Raw genomic sequence first — 19,552 nt, forward strand, 5'->3', positions numbered from 1 at the left:
ATCATAAGGAAAACCATCTCGCCCTCTCCTGGCAGCTATCCAATGCCAATAGCTCCAACTAATGGTGGGACTTCGTGCCTGCCTTCTCCCTTGTGTGCTGGATATTGTCTGGCTGTAGCTTGTGCGGGTCATGTCCAGGCTGTTGCGGTCTCTGTGACTTCATATGTGCAGCTGCTGTTATGTCTGGAATGCACTGTTTCCTTGATGCTATATGCCTATTACGATCTTTTCATTCCCTCTTCCATGAAGATTCATATTACAGCCCTTCCCCCAAGGCTCGATTTCTTGTTTATGCAGCAGGATAGAAAAGCAAATGGCGTAGAAGCACCTTGCTGCTCATACTGTATCTGGGCATAAGCCCCTCCCGGGTGGGCAGGAGCTATGAGGTCATCCTTAGACAGCCCCTTTGGAGCTAAGACAGAAACTGTTTTTTCCTGCAAGCTAATGTGGCTCTAATTCTGTTAGAGCATGGAGAGTATTTCGCCAATTGACAGCTTAGGACAGGGCACTGGGGCCTTCACCACTGTTTGGAAAAAGTGTCAGTCTCTTCATAGGGATATCAGCATGACAAAAGCAGGGTTTCTAGGGCTTTCAGTGCCAAGAAGGTCCTGTTTAGTGGCTTAGGTTCTAGTGTTCTAGAATCAGAAAAGAATGGATTTGAACCCAGCTTTCCTACTCCTTAACCAAGTGACCCTAGGAAAGTGGTGCAATCTTCCTAAGCCTCACTGTTGTTATCTGTAAAACAAGTAACAGTTAGCATAATAGATGGTCTCAGTCTCCTCCCCTTCTCTCTCTCTCTCTCTCTCTCTCTCTCTCTCTCTCTCTCTCTCTCTCTCTCTCTCTCTCTGTGTGTGTGTGTGTGTGTGTGTGTGTGTGTGTGTGTTTACAAATGAGATTGGACCCTTGTGTTTGGGATATGTATAGGTAGAAAGGTACATGCAACAACCTCTGAGTACTCACCTGAGACCCTTTGGCCAGACTCAGACTGATTTGCTAGAATTCAGAGCAAAGAATGTGGCTAATGAACTGTCTGTGCCAAGCTAACTGACATGACAATTAGCTAGTTGTCAATTAATGAATTTATTATCAACAGCACATTCCCATCACCAGGGATGCAGAAGAGGGAAGCTTTAGAGTCTAAGGGGCCTGAGTTTGGTGCCAGGCTCTGCCATTTATTAGTCATATGAATTTAGAAAACATATTTAATATCTCTGAGTCTCATTATTATTATCTATGGAATAGAACTAATATTTTCTACCTCTAGTATTTTCCTAGTGTTAAATTTGAGTGTACATAGTAATTGTACATATAGTACACTGACACATAGTAATTGCTCAATAAATGAAAGATTCAGTGTATACATGATATTGCTGTTTAAAGTGATCAGTAAATTGCTTTATATACATAATAGACATAATTTTGTAAATATTCGCTTGAATATTGTGTACCTAGGAGTACTAAAGACAATGGTGAGCAAAATCATTTGCCTTCACAGAGTCCAATGAGTCTCAACAAGTGTTTGATGGATGAAAGAAGGATTCTATGCATGTATTAAGTCCTAGAAGTTGTGGATGAAGAGGTGATTTTTTTCAGATTGTGAGATTCAGCTATTCAGGATAAAAAGTAGAGTATGTAAATTATATCAGGCACTGAGGAAAGGACACAGGAAGGAAGGTGCATTTTTAAGGAGGGTGTTGTGTCCATTTGCAAGTGAAGACATCAACTTCATTAAGATAAGTTGAGCAAGTAACCTTTTACTACCTGTGAATGTGCACTCTCAGCTCCCTACCCCTGAGTGTTCCTTGCATACTTTCCAGCCTTCTTTGTTTAGTAATTGAGTTTAGTAAACTTAGGAATTTAACCATTCCTCTTCAGTATAGGACCATAAGCACTACACAAGCATTAGCCACATGTCTTATTTTTAAGTCAAAGCCTGAGGATTGTACGTCTTCATTCCTTCTTTTTTTTTTTACTCTATTTCCATTTCCTGAGGATTGTACATCTTCATTTCTTCATTTTTTTAAACTCTATTTCCTCTTCTTGCTTTTATCCAAGGAAGGAACAAATGACTGTGTGCTGCAAAGGGCTGACTGGTCAGTGCACATGCTCAGCATTTCTTTTAGACTATAGAATCTTCCTTTGGAGGCTTAGGAAGAAAATGGTCAGGGTTCATCTTCATCACCAAGACTATTGAATCTTAATACAAGTTGGCATTGGAGGCCCCCTCACCACCTTCCCAAGAGGATTCCTTAGGGATGCTGCCTAATGAAAGCCTTCAATTCCTTACCTCAATCTTCCCCTGGTTCTCTCTGTTGTTTCCCCCCTTCAGCTTTCATATCACCTCAGAACCGGCATAATTTTACCAAGCCCAAGCAAAGCAAAGCAGCCAGCCCCTGTTCATCACTGTCAACTGGGTGGAAGATGAGGAAGCCTGGAGGCTTACTGGTTGCCATGGAGAAGAGTATGCCCTGAGAGGATTAAGAAGCTGGGAGCTTGAGCTTTTTTGTTTGTTGGTTTTGATGAGTTCTGTTTGCTTTATCCCCCATATCTCCTTCTCTTCTGCTCCCCTCCGCTTACCCCTCCAGAGTCTCTAATCACTAAAGCAGAAGGAGATTACTAAGAGCAAAACCAGTCCCGATGCAGGCTATACCAAATACAGGCTGCCCTGCTGAGGATAATTGGGATGTATTTGGCAATGCAGACTCTTGGGAGGACCAAGTTTGAAATACAAGTTGTTATGCCTTTGTGGCATGGTGCAGCATCCTGAGACAGGGAAAGGACTCCTGAGGAAAAAAGGAGACAGCTCAGTCCTGGAAGTTTTGGCCTGTGTCTTCATACCCCAAGGGATTCGAGGTTTTGTTTTGTTTTGACAGGTCCAAATATCCAGGCCACACAAATTTCCTCAATTAACAATCTTCTCTCCCACTGCTGACCAGGATAGAACACATTTGTAGAGAAACTGTGGTTTCTGGAAGGACCGTGCACACATTATGTAATAATTATTGTTATCCCTATTATTATTTTATAAATAAGTCCCTTCGATTCAATCCATGTTTCTGAAAAAAAGGAGACAGCTGACTCAGGAAGATTTTGTGGACTGGACTGCAGTGCAAACTGACCTCGCTTCCTTCTTAATTGGTACCCTGGGGCTGAAAGAGGAGCAGTATGAAGAGAAGGAAATCCTGGGCACACCAGAAAAGGCAGATCATGGCATGTGTAGGAGTTTCAGTGTCTATTCTCTCTTGCACTCTATGCTAATTGCATAATGCTACCTGGACTGGATGAATATAGTAGAGTAAAAGATTTCAAGCCCTTTTATCCATCCCATTATAGAAATAAGCATTTCTTTTTAAGTCTCCAAATGTAGATTCTCCAAATTGCTTTCTTATTCTCACCTATGTGTGAATTTGTGACGATATACTCTCAAATCTTTTTCTTGTGTCCATCTTTATTATCCCTAATAGATGGCCTGTTTCCTAAAGGCAGGTTCTGATCATAAAATCTACCAGAATCACTCTTGAAGGATCTAAATATCATAGGAGCTCAGAGAGTGTGTGTTAACCTCCTGATTCTGGTCTGAGAGACACAGTGAAGGCCTGTGGTGCATATAATATGTGATATTAGGAAAAATTGCTTGTTCCATAGATAAAATATGGCTAAATACGTATCACTTGCTAGATGTAAAATAAACTCTAGAAATATTGAAGACTTTAACATGAAAGGCAAAATTGTAGAATTATTAGTAGAAAATGTAAGAGGGATTTCTTTACTATGTTAAGGTTCAGAAATTTTCTTAAAGTGTAGAAAGCACAACCCATAAGGGAAAAGTGGATGATTTTTTTTTTTTTAGCTGCAGCCCATCAAAAATAAAGATCTCTGTTCCACTAAGGAAATAAATGAGCAAGAAAAAGGAAGCCAGATAGAAAAAGCAGCAAATGTACAAACAGACAACCTAAAAAGGGGGGAAGTCCAAATAAACAGAAGAAGCCACTGAATCTCATAATCAGGGAGATTATTATTTCATACACATCAGACTGGTGAAATATTTACAATGTTGACAACAAAATGGGAGGATCAGGATCCTCACATACTGCTAAGGATTGTGCGAATACATACAATCATTTTGGAGTGAAATTTAGGGGGATTTGAAGGTTTTATTTATTCTTTTTTTTTTTTTTTTTTAGACAGGGTTTCTCTAGGTAGCCCTGGCTCTCTTGGATTTGTTTTATAGACCAGGCTGGCCTTGAACTCACAGAGATCCACCTGCCTCTGTCTTCCCAGAGTGCTGGAATAAAGGTGTGTGCCACCATGCCCGGTGGAATTTGAGTGTTTATCTAATCCTTGACAGAGCAATTCTGTTTCTGATTATACACACTAAGAAGCACATTCAAATTACACTCAGTGACTTGCATGAAAATGTGTTTTTTGTAATATTGTAATAAGGTATATTGGAATCGGCTTAAATATCCAAAAACAAGAGACTAGATGAATAAAATTTGACATATATAAAACATGGGCTGTAGTTCAAACAAGCACATTAAATTCATAGATATCAGTGGAACTTGCTCAATAGTTATTGTGTTGCATGAAACAAACAGCAAGTGATATACAGAATAATACTATTTATGTAATCTAGATAGACAAGAGTATCCCCCAGGAAAATCAGTGGACATTGGAACAATGATAAAGAGGGAAGTAAATGGAATGAACTTAATTGAAGAATAACTAGAAATAAACTTAAATGAAATGAGCTATCAATGAACTAATAGTGATAGTGTGACTCGACCAGAATTTCAATAATGGCAAACCTTTGCCCCTGGTGAGCAGCTCCAATCGAGGAAAAAGGGAGGAAAGAAAGGAGCAAAGGAGGAAAAGCAAAGATACAGTATAGAAAATATTCAGAGCAGTATCTATTTACAAGCATTTACTCAGCAAGTGTTTGCTCTCTTCTCCTATACCTCTTTCTTCTTACATCAGGAAGTGGTAGTGAACAGGGAGTCCTAGGGACAGGCCATGAAGCCAAACACCTGATAGCTTAGTGTAGTTTGTGCTGCTGTAACAGGATACTACAGACTGGGAAAAAAACACAGAAAAATGTCTTACTGTTTTCAAACTAGGAAATTCAACTTAAGGTACAGATGGTCTCCCCTTGCTGTTGCATCCTCCACAACAGAAAACAATTATTTCTTCACATAGAAGAAAGTAGAAGGATAAGAAATACTGAGTTCACCCCAACAATCTTTTTTTTTTTTTTTTAATGGTAGTATTTATCCACCTTCAAACATTTTTTTCCTTAGGCATTTAAATTTCTAACACATGTGTTTAGGAAGGACACATTCAGGCTAAATAACCCATGTATCTGCACATATTTTTGGATTCTGTTGGTCTCCCTGGAGGAAGTGTCTCTGTTGAAGAGCGTCTAAAATGAAACAAGGTACCTTAGCTAAGACCTTTAAGGACCCTCCACATTCTGTATGTGTCTCATTAGAATGTGGGATTTGGCTTCTCATGTTCCCAGTCTTTCCACCTTTGTACTGAGAACTTGAGTCAAGAAGCCTAACCAGAAGGGCTGTCTGTCTGACAATCATCTTTCAGTGAGAGCAGCATCTTCATTTGCTCAAGGAAAGGGAGGAACTGTACCTGTTCTTCTAAGAGCCAGTGCCATATATGCCTGAAGATTTCCCTGGGAGATACATATTTATCTCATGAATCTTGCAGCTAAGAAACTTGGCATCTCATTTAAGGGAACTACCTTATACAGGGTCACAGAAAATGAACCCAAACTGAAGGGTCTCAAGAAGGACTGCCTCATTTACCTCAATCTCCATTGCTGAGAGTCCGTCAGATTTAAGCAAGTCTGGATGAGCCAGAAGACATTCTGGAGGTAGAAGCCCTTAGCGACTTGTTGGCAGAAAAGAGAAGAGAAGTGATGGGAAGAGCCCTCATTCCAAAGGCATAGCTTAAGCAAGACCAGCTTATGACCTCCTGATTCATGGCGAAGGGGGTAACTAGGTAGTGGTGCACATTTCCAGACTTGCCCGGCTCTGTTTTAAATCTGGAGACTAACAGGCTGTTGTACTAGTCCCAAGACAAAACCTAAGCCAATTTCCTACAAACCTGGAAAACAATATAGACCGGGAAAGAGCAGATAAGTATACGTGAGGGCATAAAAGGGAAACACTTCTAGAAAGAGCAGTTGCCTCTCATTTTTCATTTCATTTCTTCTGAGTCAAGTTCTCTGGTTAGGATTCTCACTGAACCAGTGTAAGGACTTGACATTGACCTTGATTTTAGTGGTACTAAAAGAACTGAGAGTCCTAGCCCTACCACTCTGCAGAGCTGGTCATCTGTCTTTCTGCAGGAAAACAGACTTGATTGTGTGGTAAGCATTCATATTTATGTACATGGGTCTCCTTGACTTTGCTTTTCTCTCTACTTCCTCCCCCCCACACCCAAGCTGTGGGGCCCTCAGTCCTCCTGGCTCTACATCTGTTGTCTTTCTGTCTGTCTTTGCCTCCAAGGTCAGACGATTGGGATTTGCTGATTTTTAAATTTTTGTAAATATTTTGTAGGCTGCCTGCCCAGGAACACAAATGGCACAGGGAGTGCCAGTCCACTTTGGATACTCTTTTGTCCAATGTCCTTGGTAGATTAAGGGAGGGAGGGAAGGGGGCTAGCTGCTAGTTGTATGATGCAAAGTTCAGCTTTTGTTATCAACTTCCCCTCTTCCTCCTCCTCCTGTTTGGTTCTTCCTGGAGTGAGGCACTGAGGATAGCAGAATACAGAGGGCAAGAAATACCCATTGGGTAGGAGCAGCGTAGCTACAATGTGGCTATAACCATGATAGGACTGCAGAGCTATGATTCAAACCCAGGTTTCCTGACTCCAGCTACAGTGTTGCCATGTTAGAAGCTGTGCTACAAACATGTGTGGCTAGTGAGATAAAATTCTTCCTGGGCCTCAGTTTCCTCTGCCATAAAGTAAAGAGAAAGAACCTTTGTTCTCCCAAGCCTGAGGCTTATAGTAATGTCAAAGTTGGCTAGGAGTATGGAAGAAGAGTTTTTCCTTTGGGTTGGAAAGAGGTAGTGAAATGAACACTGGCCCCAGATCTGGTTGCCTAAGTTTCAGTGATGGCATTGCCCTTCACTGTTTGGTGGTGTTTGATGAATCACTGTAGGTTTCTGGGCCTCAGCATAAAAAGAAGAAAGTGGGTTCAAGGGCACCATGCAGTTCTGTGGCTCTTTGATCAGTTTCCTTGTTTTGAACAGGCTATCTGATGCTGCAGAGAATTGGTCCTATTCAACTTTTCTTTGGTATGCTTATAATGACTGAGCCTCAAATGGTTTGCAACAAACAAGGAAAGACTAAACAGGCTCTTCTATTAACCTCTGCTACCAGTCTTGATCTTAGTAATTACCCATATTCACCTCCTTGTTGTTAATCAGAGAGAAAAGCTGTGCTTTGGCTCAATCTTATATCATAATGCAATTGCACTCCTCTATGCTCCCTAAATAAAAATGAGTGCCATTGCCTTCATTTACTGTCACCTGATGCTGTTCTTAGGAAGAGGTGAAAGATGTAGTCCAAGGCTTGGGTTGTAAAATAGAAGCTCGACAATCATGAATATCCTATAATGCTGTGCTCCTAGTTAAATCTTTACATCATACAACCTGACTCTATGGCAAATGTGCTGTGTACGTGGTACTCTGCTTGGCATTAAGAAGGGACCTATTTTATAAGGCAGATAAGAAGCTTACTAGCTGGTGGTGAAACAAGCAAGTCCTTGAACGTTGTAGCATCCTGTGTACTTGACCAGAACCTTGAGAATTGTTTCTTGTCACCTTCTCAAAACCTTTGAGGAGCTGGAACAGTGTCATCTTCATTTCTCAGATGCGGAAACTAAACATGCAAAACAATGTGCCTGTGGAAGTAAGAGCTTCAAAAAGAGTGTCAATTGCAAAGATGGCTAATAGTATGTGACATACAGATTCCAAATACAAAATGGTGTGCGATTGAAAGAGGGACGTGGGGATGGTTTACTGTTAAGCTATCTTATTCTGCAAGAACTGGGGGATCACTAAAGTGTGAGCATTTACACAGTGGAATGAAAGCTTGCAGAACTGATGGGGACTGAACAGGATAAACAGAGTCAAGACGGATTAGGACTTCTTCTGGGTATACCTATGGAGCCCGACTTAGGGTACCGTAATAGATGTGTACCGGGTGCCCTTTGAAGTTCTACACATAGTGTCTCGAATGAGCCAGTCCTGCTGAGCAGCTGATGGTTTTCTCAGCATCTGCCCTCACCGGAGGTGTTTTCTGAGCTCCAAGAGTTCTGCAGGTCACCCAGCCCCCAACGCTCTAGCTTCTTTCAGAAGCAGAGCTGGAGGGCTCATCTGGCACGATGTTCCTCTGCTAACAAGCACTCTCTTCTCTGGTAGCTCTTCTGCTGGAATAATTGAGCACAGCAGCATGCACACGTGACAATGTGCATGTACTTGCATGTGGGGAAAGTAGGGTCAACTGCTGATGGCCTGGGGCGAGATGAGGTTTCTTTCTGCTTTCCAGTTACCTTGCTAACTGCTTCTTTCTCCAGATACTTGATTTTGCTTCCTTCCCTTCTTTTATTTCCTGGTCCTTCTCACATTCCTGATTGGGGTTTCCCTGTGCCCCTAAGGCCACACTGTTACAGAACCCTACCAGGGTGAAATGTAGGGCTCTCTCTGAAGTGGATGATGCCTCTGGGAAGTGGGATACATGCCTGAGTAAAGGACTAGGACTAACTCAAAAGGTAGAGGGCCCAGGAGGGGCATTTTAGTCCGGTGATGGACCTAGTAGTAAGGGATGTAGGCTTTAGAGGCAGAATAGTTAAGTGAACAATGTTTTATGGCCTCCTGGCTATATAATCTCTTACAGCTTCAGTTACCTCTGCCTTTAAATTAGGAAATATAACAATACTTATATAACTTTCCTTGGATTTAAGTAATTTGAGTCTGCCTTTAAGGGCGAGGCTCAGGAGAATTTGTTTCTAAATTCCAAGCTCTAAGAGCTCCCATTAGACACATTCCTGCCCAGATGAAGGACCATGACAACTCTGAAAGATTTCTGTCTGTGCATCAGACAGAACCTCAGCTGCAACCCAGTATGATCAGCATCGAAGCTGTGGGGATCTCTAAGAAGTGTTTTCTGGGCCAGTGCCAATACTGTCATTGTTTGAGGAACTTCTCTGCACAGAGCACATAATAGTCTCAATTGTGGAAGGGTCTGTAAGACTTGCAGGAAAAAGCAGGGGGAGTGGTTTAAGGTGGGGAGGTGGTCATTGCCTGCAGGAAGTGAGAAGCTGTCTCTTTCCTCAGTAAGAACAAGCTCTACAACACTAGCTACCAGTGTGGTTCAAACAAAGTAGTTGCCTTACTCAAGAGGTTTACCAGCCCAGAGCCTACGGGAATGCAAAAGCCTCAAATCAATGCTAACACCAATATAGAGAGAAGAGGAAAAACAGATAAGAGATCCAGGCCAACTTTGAGAAACTGAGAATTAAAAATAGCTGACCTTTTGTGTGTGTGTGTGTGTGTGTGTGTGTGTGTGTGTGTGTGTGTGTGTGTGTGTTGGGTGGGGAGAAATTGGGAAAGTATTGGGGACTAGAACTAGACGGGTTGCACAAAACATGTTTATGGCTGTAGTTATAGTGCAGTGGTGCAGCACTTGCCTAGTATGCAAGACACCTTAGGTTGGATCCTCAGCAGCACAGCAAATGGCATGCTCCCATAGATGGCCAGTTACCCACCCACATACTGGCAACACTATGTGTTCTTTAAAAAGAGCACAGGAAGTTAAGAGAAAAGACTGATAGGAGGATGGGAGGTGTAATAGGGGATAGGGATGATTTAATAAGTTACGTTTTAAAACATAAAGCTTAAATAAAAATTCTTAAGAGACAAGAAAATAAATATTTATTTTACTCTCTTTCAGGAATGGATAGGCAAGTATGGATTCAATCTTTTGTACCACTGTCCACATTGGCCATGTAGCACCCTCGATTGATCATTCCCTTGCCACCAGAATTGCCCTCAAGCTCTGAGCCTGCAGTACTTATAATTTCTGCTCTTTGCAGAGTGCTTGGGGATGCCTTTCAGAACGTTCAGTAGCATTGTGTTGGCTGACACGTAAACAGTCCACAGCTGATCTCTGAGCAATGATGACAGCATGAAATTGAACACTGAGGGTAGAGAGGGAGCAATAGAGCCCTGGCCTATTCCACCCATAGGAGTCATCTCAGAGGACATGGAGCTGACAGCCTAAGTCTAGAGAGAGACCAGATTTACCCCCACAGAGCCTTCTAAGGAGGCAGGGACTGACTCAGTAGAGTGTAGCTTCACTTGTATCTTTTGTATTGGTTGGACCATGAGGAGGATGAAACACTGAGCATCAACTAGGATGAGGTAAAGAAAGATACTGCTTAAAAGACACTAACCAGGGGGAAGCTGGGAAGGTGGTAATTGGGACAAGTGTATGCCAAGCCAATCACTTTGTTACCAGGGTTTGGGAAGGAACTACAGAAACTACTATTTCTTTTTATGAGACCTTGGTATTATTGAGCCTCACATAGTGTATCAGGGCTTCCCAGTAATGATAATTGTTGCTCTTCAAGTGAGCATCTGCTATGTGCTGGGCACTTTGTGCATACGATCTCATTCAGTCTTTCCACCAGCTCTGTGAGTTGGACATTAACATTTCCACTTTGAAATAGGACAACACAAACTCAGTAAATCACCCAATATTACACAGTTGCTGTGCATTGGGATTTGAATATAGTTCTGTCTGACTTGAAATCTGGCACTCACTATGCTACACTGCCATTCCTCAGAGTACATAAACACTTCAAAAGCTTTTCTCCCAGGAGAAGCTACAGAAAAAAAGTCTTGATTGCATTGGTCACAGTAGAACAGGATAAATATTGTAACAAGTAACACCCATTTAGTGGTTTAGTACAGTCTGTAGTGATTTCTGTTGGGGGATAGCCTGATGTATTTTAGTGCTAATTACTGCTTGTTGTCTCTGACCCACCTTTTGCTTAATAAAAAGTCATCCCACCTGAGCAGGGCAGAGGAGATAGGTAGGGCTGAGAGAGAGGAATTCTGGGAAGAAGACCTCCACCAGGAGTAAGGAGAGAGACCTAAAGTAAAAAGAGAAAAGCCACCATGGGTTAGCTAGAGGAAAAGCACATGGCTAGCGGCATGGATGGAAAATCCAGCCCAGATAAAAAACATTAACAAGTATTTGGGCTTATGGATGGGAGGTAGCTTGATAGAAGTTATTAGAAACAAATGATGTGAGACTGAGACAGGGATTCCATGCCTGCCCTACTATGGAAAGTAGTTTAGGGGATAGATATCTGCCCTGCCCCAGGTTAACCAAGGCTATTTTAAAGTATAACAAGTGTCTATGTCTTGATTGCTTGCTAGCTGGGCCTACAGTTAATACAGATAATTTTAAAAACAATAGATTTCACAGCCTAGTCACAGTCCAGTGCTGCTTAGAGAGGAAATAGATGGGGTAATGTGCTGGGCTTTAATCTACACAGTCATTCTGGGCCCAGGCTCTTCCAATAGTATTGCTTGGACATGTTTGATATCTTTGAGGTTCTTTACTGTGCACCCTGAATTCTGCCAACTGGTGAGAAAAAATTTGGAGGAGGCATACCATTCTAGTTTCAACTCTGTTGTGGTGACAAACACTCTGAGCAGAAAACAACTTAGGAGTGGAAAGTTTTGGGATTTTTTGTTATGTTTTGTTTTGTTTTGTTTACACCTTGGTCATAATCTGTCACTGAGGGAAATCAGAACAGGAATCCCAGCATGAACTTGAAGGCTATTCCACACAGCAGTGTTCCTTTAGCTAGGGCACTCAGAGCCAGGAAAGCAAGGCAGAGACCTTGGAGGAATGCTGCATGATGGCTTCCTCACACACCCACCTTAGTTAGCTTTTTCCAACATACAGATCACATTCACTTCCCAGTCTTCCCAGCTCCACCCTGCTTGTGACCCACCCACCACCAAAAGAAGAAGAAAACCAAGTCCAATTTGTGTTGCCCATATACTCACTGGAGCATAGTCCAAGTCCCAGTGGTCATCCCTTTAAAGAAAACTGCCCTTCGCCACCCACACCCCTGCCAGAAGCCATCAGTTTTGGAGAGCTACGCTTCAGCATCCTTATCACAATTTTTAAGAGTTCTCTTCAATGGCTTCCTGTCTGGGCTGTGATTTTGTTTTACTGGGGGATATACAGCCCAAAATCCTTTGGCCCACATTAGGCTGGGTCTTCCTATATCAATTGATCATCAATCAATACTGTCCGCCATAACCGTGCCCACAAGCCAGTCTGATCTGGGAAATACATGGATTGAGACCACCTTCTCAGGTGTGACTCTAGGCTGTGCCAAGTTGACAGTTCAAGGTAACCGGGACATACAGCCACTCTGCGGGCTGCACGGGATTGAAGTACCTCTACTCACATTCTGAAGACAAGCCAACTGCACTTTGCAAGGGCGTCCAACCTTTCACTATTCAGTGGAAATGTCATTCTCCAAACCTTTGGGAATGTTTTCTCCCTCCAGTGATGGCCCTAATAAAATTTATCAGTGCTTTGGCAATGTTTTCATTGGTTTTTAATGGATAACTTCTTTCCCATTCATTATCTTGTTTGGAGGGCAGGTGGAGAGAGTTTTTTTTCTCCCCTTCTTTGAGACAAGATCTCATTACGTAACTCTACTGGAATGGTCTATGTAGACCAGGCTGGCCTTGAACTCACAGAGATCTACCTTTCTCTGTCTCCCAAGTGCTGGGACTAAAGGCAAGTATCAACATGTCCAACCTAGGTTCCTATTTTAAAATGTAAACTAATTCACAAGATGAAGCCAGCCAAAATCCCAGCATGGATGGAGGAGGGTCTCATGAGGCCCCACCCCTAGCTGAGAAGCTACTGACAACTGGATGTCTGCTGAGGAAGATCCATGTATCCATAGGGATGCGAGCCCTACATACAGCAGCACTACCTGAATTCAGTGGCTATTACATTTTTATTTAAGTGACTGCAGGTGGGAGGGAAAAGTGGTAGAAGGGATAGGAGAGGAGTTAGAGGGGATGGAATTTGGGGTTGGCGGATGAAAACACATTTGTATGCATTATGAATACTAAAGAAAAGTACTTAAAAATAATACAAACTACATAGTTGGGACTGCTGGAGCTGGACAATGAAGAATTGTGTCTTTGTCAAGGTTGGAGCTTTCCACTGGAAGGAGCAGAAACCAGAATGGTGGCTGTATTTGGTGGCTGTGAGAGGAACAACAGACTAGTAGTCCAGATGGACAACGTCAGCCCTGCACTGGAAACTGTGAGTGAAGTCTGGAGGGTAAAAGCTCTGGAACATGTGGACCATCCTACCTATCCCATGCCTCTCCTCTGTCTATGGTGCTCTCTGATTGTTTAATAAAAAAAAAAAAAAAAGCCACGCCAAGGAACTGTCCTCGTCTATGGTCTTCTGAGGAGAGGATCCCTATAACCTCTCCACGTTAGAACTACCTAGTACAACCCCTGGCCTTTATGGGAAGGTCCTGATTGTGCTCATAGGGAGTCCATGGCAGCACTGTGTCACCTGAGTCCTAAGAAGTATCCCTTGTATCTGAAATAATTTGATCCAGTGGCTCCCCTTCCAGACTCCAGACCCTAGCCTCTCTCCTAACACCTGGAAGCATGGGTGGCTGGGGCAGTTTCACTTCCCTTCTAATGTGATTCGTCACCTGCTTACCTAGCCAATCCAAACTAAAGAAGGATCAAAATGAAGTGGATTTAATGAATGCAGCCTCTAGGCACCACCTCCCCATCCTCCTAATGCACATATTAGATTGCTGCCCCTAAGGCTCTGCTGAACACACTTTGTTCTCTTTCTGTGTTCCTCCCCAACCATGGGAGCTTTTGTGCACTGTAGTTATCCTAGGTCAGTGAATCCTGACACAGCCAGGCTTCATGCCTACATCAGCCAGCACATGCCCCCTCCCTCTCACCAAGAGCTTTCTTCAGTATTGCTATGCTTGTTCCCAGTTGGGAAAGGCAGAAGAGAAAATGATACCCATTGCAGGGAGTCTACAGTCAGTTCCTTAGAGCAGAAGTCATGTCTTCCACTGCTTCCTAAGGGTGGGTCCGCCCTCCCCCCCCCCCCCCCCACTCTTGTGTCTCTCACAAAGTGGGCAAGAGGCTGACAGCAGTGAGGACTCACTCCATCCTTGTTGCAAGACTAGCTGTAATTGTTCTCCATCAGCACTTACTAGACATTCTGCAGCAGGAGCGCTGGCCCCTCCCTTCAGTCTCCCTGGAAAGTCCTGTGCTGAGCTAGCAGCAGCCTCACCACGGCTGCAGAGCTCCTAACCTCTATCAGCATGAGCCTCAAAGAGACCTGAAAAAGAGAGAGAGCTCTCCCTGTTTTTGTACTGTGCAAATACAGTCACAATGAGTTTATTAACAGGGTGAAACCCCAGAAGAAATCAGGCCACATATCACAGTGCATCAGAAACCATAATACACATGTGAATGCATGTAAGTGTGCGCACGCGCACACACACACACACACGCATGCACGTAACCACGAATACACACACACACGCACACATGCACGCACGCATGAATACACGCACATGCACGCATGCACGAATACACGCACATGCACACATGCACGAATACACACACACACACATGCACGGATACACACACACATGCACACACGCACGAATACATACACATACACACCACTTTCCTTTTGTATACTTACTGGTTAGCATACAAAAATAGGTTTCATTGTGACATCTTTCTAATAAATATTATTGTTTTATTCTTACTTGTCCCCGCTGCCCTCCCTACCTATCCTCTCCCATTGCTCATCCCTGTCCATTCTCAAGGCCCTCCCCTTCACCTCTTAATGTCATATACATTCCATTACCCTCTTTTGTTTTTTTCCTCTTCCTCCATTTAGTTCTCTTTCTCCCCTCTTATAGTTCTCTTTCAGTTTCTATGTCCTGAATACATATATACATATATATATTTGGAAAAGGTGGAAGGAGGTACTTTTTTTTTTTTTTTTTTGGTTTTTTGAGACAGGGTTTCTCTGTGTAGCCTTGGCTCTCCTAGTCTCACTTTGTAGTCCAGGCTGGCCTCGAACTCACAGCGATCGCCTGCCTCTGCCTCTCGAGTGCTGGGATTAAAGGTGTGTGCCACCACCACCAGGCAGGAGGTACTTTTTTTAAAAAATGCAGACTATATCAGTATTATATATTCAAACCTTAATTCTGCATATGGAGAAAATATGCAACATTTGTGTTTTTACACTGACTTATTTTATTTAATATGTTCTGAAGTAGCCTACAGTTCCTTCAGATGTTGTAATTTCATTTTCCCACTACTGAATATAATTCCATTGTGTATATATACCATGTTTTTGGCATATGAATACCTCAGCTGGTTTCATATCTTGGATGTACATACAGGCACAATTTAATGACCTACTACTGTGATTGAGACAAATTTGAGCATTTAAAATTGCTAAGGATGGTCTTTTAAAAATATTTTTATTATTTAGTTAAAGAAAACATGTGGGTGCATATGGAATAGCTCAGGTGCCCACAGAAGAAAGAAGGGTGTGATAATCCTCAAGAATAGGAGTTACAGGAAGTGGTGAGCCACCTGATGTGAATGCTGGGACCTGAACTTGAGTCCTGGAAGAGCCATATGTACTCTTAACCACCAAGCCGTCTTTCCAGCTCCTGGCAAGGCCAGGAATGTGTAATAAGAGCTTAAGAGGTAACTTGTCATTAAGTGGAATTTTCTTTCAAAGAACTGCCAGGAACATAGTAGAATTTCTACTTATGTGTTTTTGGTTGGTTGGTTTTTCAAGACAGGGTTTTTCTGTGTAGCCCTGGCTGTCCTAGACTCTCTCTGTAGACCAGGCTAACCTTAAACTCAAAGAGATCTGCCTGTCTCTGCCTCCTGAGGGCTGGGATTAAAGGCATGTGCCACCACTGCCTGGCATACTTATGTGCCGTTTTAAGGGCAGTGTTGCCAGTACAAAGAGAAAATCTTATATTATTGCATGAGTTTCTTACTTTATTTGCTGAATAGTTTGAAGAAGTTATTTAAATTTGGGGCCTCATTTTATTATCTGTAAGATGAGAGCAATAAAAGTGAAATGATATATGTGTTATTCATTGCAACAAGAGAGAAGTAGATTATACCTATTCAATGGTGTTAGGACTGTCATAGGATTTGTCCTAATGTAATAGTGAGGAAGGCCTATGGAAGCTTTGCTCTAGATTGGATGCTTTCAAGAAGCAGGGTCTCAAAGCATGCCCCCCTCTTCTACCTCCCTCCTTGTGTATAACAGCACTTTATGTTTTTGTATGTATGCATGGATGTGCACGTGTGCACATGTGTATATGAAGGTCAGAGGTTGGCATCAGATGTCTTCCTAGATCACAATCCATGTTATACATTTGTGTGTGTGTGTGTGTGTGTCTGTGTGTCTGTGTGTGTGTCTGTGTATCTGTGTTCCAGCACACACATGCATGTATGTATATGTGGTATGCACAGGTGCATGGGTATGCTCACCCACACAGATGTGTATGGAGGCCAGCAGCTAAGGTGAGGATATCTTCTTCAATTGCTTTGACACCTTAATCTCTGACGCAGGCACTCTCGCTTGAACTGAAGCTGACAACTTTGTCTAGTGTGGCTGGTCAGTAAGCCTCAGGGATCCTCCTGTCTCTGTTCCCTAGTGCTAGAGTTATATGCATGTGTTACCATGCCTGGCTTTGCCTTTGGGGCAGAGAATCCAAACAGGTCTTCAGGTTTGCACAGAAAGCACTTTACCTACTGAACCAGCTCTCCAGACCTTAGCTTTTGAGACAGGGTTTCTTATTGAACCTAGAGCTTATTGATTCTGTTAGGCTGGCAGGCTGATGAGCTGAAGGAATCCTCCTGTCTCCATTCAGCAAGCAAGTATTTCTATAATAAGGCATGTTAGTAATAACTGCTGTAAGGGAGAAATATGAAAGCAAAAATAAAGGAGCAGCAGTTCATTTTAGTGAGGATAGTGGCAAGTTCTGTCATGTCTATGGTTTAAACATTGTATTTTGTCTGCATTCAGATCTGGTTGTACCATAGTCTTTTTATTTCATGGTCCCAGACCATGGCTTTATCTGATGTTAACATTCTGTTGACTTTGCTTGGCAAGGGCCAACTGGGAGGACCAGGGCAGGTTCTCGGTTTAGGGGCTGTTTCTTAGTTATTCGCTTTTTGCCAAGGACAAGCATGGTCAGACTGCTGGACCTGAATCAATCATAGACAGGCTTTCAACACCACCAAGGTTTTGTTTAGAGAACATGGCCTGTACTAAGAATATCGTTAGTTTCTTCTGTTCCGTATGCGGCAGGATGAGATGGTGAGCCTGCTCAGAAGACAGTGGGAATGTGGCAGCATTTGAAACTGGACAGTACGTAGTTTATTACTAGCAGTTTTCAGAAATGAAATGATTAGTGGTTTTGTTTGCCTCCTAGCATATAGGCAATTACTTGTTACAGCATAAGATTCCCTTGACTAGTTAAGAGGAAATCCATGTTAGTGAGGATAATATGACTAGTCATAAAAAATCATAAATGTGAGTTGTTTAGAATAGTTTGTTGTGCTTTTATAGTAGAATGCTAATTATGAGTAAATGTTATCTAGGGATCAGTGGTAATCATTTCTTTCAGTTGTGTTATTCCTGCTGTGAGATTGACAGCTTGTATGGTGGGCATGAAAAGGAAATTAGGCCTCCTTTTGGGAGTTCTGAAAGAATCCCATGTGTGCCTCACTTTGGGGGTAATTGGGCATTTTATATTATAATATAAAATTTGGTAATTTTATTTTTTAAGCTTTTAAAGAATTTTTTATTTTTTAATACGTGCATTACAGGAAACAAAACACAAGAATCCAAGAACTAAGTCACCCTGTTACAAGTAGCTCAGCTAGTGTGTTCTAGATTCTGCGACTTGTACATACACTTGGGTAATTGAGATTATATAGCATGTGTCATGCTTTCCCCCACATCATGAATATTCGCCAACTAAAAACTCCACACTACATGAGCATTTTGATTCCCAAGAATACACCATACCATCTTAATCTGTCAGACAAAATTGCAATCCTGTCTTCCTTGACAAAAATTTCATAGAAGACAAAAATGGCAGCAGGCCTCTAGATAGACGTATTGGCAAAGTTACAATTTAAATTCTGCGTTCTCTCAGTGCTCAGCTTACAAGGAAACACAAAGCAACAGCATTCTTAAATTTATCATCAGATCTGTATACTAACATATGAGGAAGAAGGGGTGTTCCCATTCAATAAGTGTATTCCTATGGAGTATCTGGAAGATGTGCCTGTGGCAGGGGCTCTTGGGATGCCAGTCAGTCTTTCTTTTTTTGGTTTTTCGAGACAGGGTTTCTCTGTGTAGCCTTGGCTGTCCTGGAACTCGCTTTGTAGACCAGGCTGGCCTTGAACTCACATCATTCTGCCTTCCTTTGCCTCTGCTGGGATTAAAGGCATGTGCCACCACAGCCCAGCTAAGATGTAAGTCTCAACACAGGGCTGCAGATCTTGCCTCTGGAGCTGCTCTCTGCCCCTCCACAGTCAGCCTAGCAACATGAATTAACTCACACAGTCCAGACATGGCTTAACAATTTTATGTTCAAAAGGAACCTTTTCTGTCAATTCTACCATATCAACTATCCTTTTAACCATATGCTCTCCTTTAGAACATTTATAAACATGAGTATTTTACCAGAAATGCACATATGACCCTCTGGATACAGTTATAAACTGTCCTCTGGATGTGGGGGCTCTAGCAAAAGCCCTTCCCTCACCCATCCTCTTCTCTACACTACTCTCAGTGTGCAGATGCTAGGGAGAGGATTAACAAAGGCCAAGGCAAGAGGACAGCCCTCCCAAAAGGCTAGCAGGACAGAGTGTTTTGATACTTCTGACATCCTTTGGGCGCTGGGACTTATCCTCTAATACCTGGCACTAGTAACTAAATGCACACCTAAACAATGGCTAGACAACCTGCGCCAGCAGGTACAGTGCCTTTTTCTGAGCTCTATTCCTTCCCCCCAGCTCACCTCCACCACCTGGTAACAGCATCTGCTTAAAGACCAAGTTTAACAATTCCATTTCCCCAGTGTAACTATCTGTATGAGACACAAAACAGTCCTTGAAGGTGGTGTCAACCTCTATTTTTACCATGCTGTGCATTTTTTACGTATATGAATTAGTGAGAGCCATTGCATTTGTGTGGAGGCTAAAAGATGACAGAATCCGTTTTCTCCTTCTAGCATGTGGATCCTGGAGATCAAACTCAGGTCCCAGTTGGTGGCAAGCACCTTTGCAGGCTGAGCCACCCTACCAGTCTGTTATGCACATTTCCTTACTATTTAGAGACAAAGCCTAGATAGCCCTGGCTGGCCTGGAACCCA

At 42.6% G+C, this 19,552-nt stretch overlaps 1 long non-coding RNA gene across 1 annotated transcript in view; it reads left to right on the forward strand.

The window, feature by feature from the left end:
* LOC127185099 (uncharacterized) overlaps window positions 1-19,552 on the forward strand; it is a 36,734-nt gene that overhangs the window by 6,783 nt on the left and 10,399 nt on the right. The window contains exons 3-4 of the long non-coding RNA XR_007830181.1: window positions 7,269-7,409; window positions 13,277-13,392. This is a non-coding gene — a long non-coding RNA (uncharacterized LOC127185099). The remainder of the gene's footprint in view (window positions 1-7,268; window positions 7,410-13,276; window positions 13,393-19,552) is intronic.

The sequence above is a fragment of the Acomys russatus genome, chromosome X, assembly GCF_903995435.1.
Source record: "Acomys russatus chromosome X, mAcoRus1.1, whole genome shotgun sequence".
In the NCBI taxonomy this organism is placed as follows: Eukaryota; Metazoa; Chordata; class Mammalia; order Rodentia; family Muridae; genus Acomys; species Acomys russatus.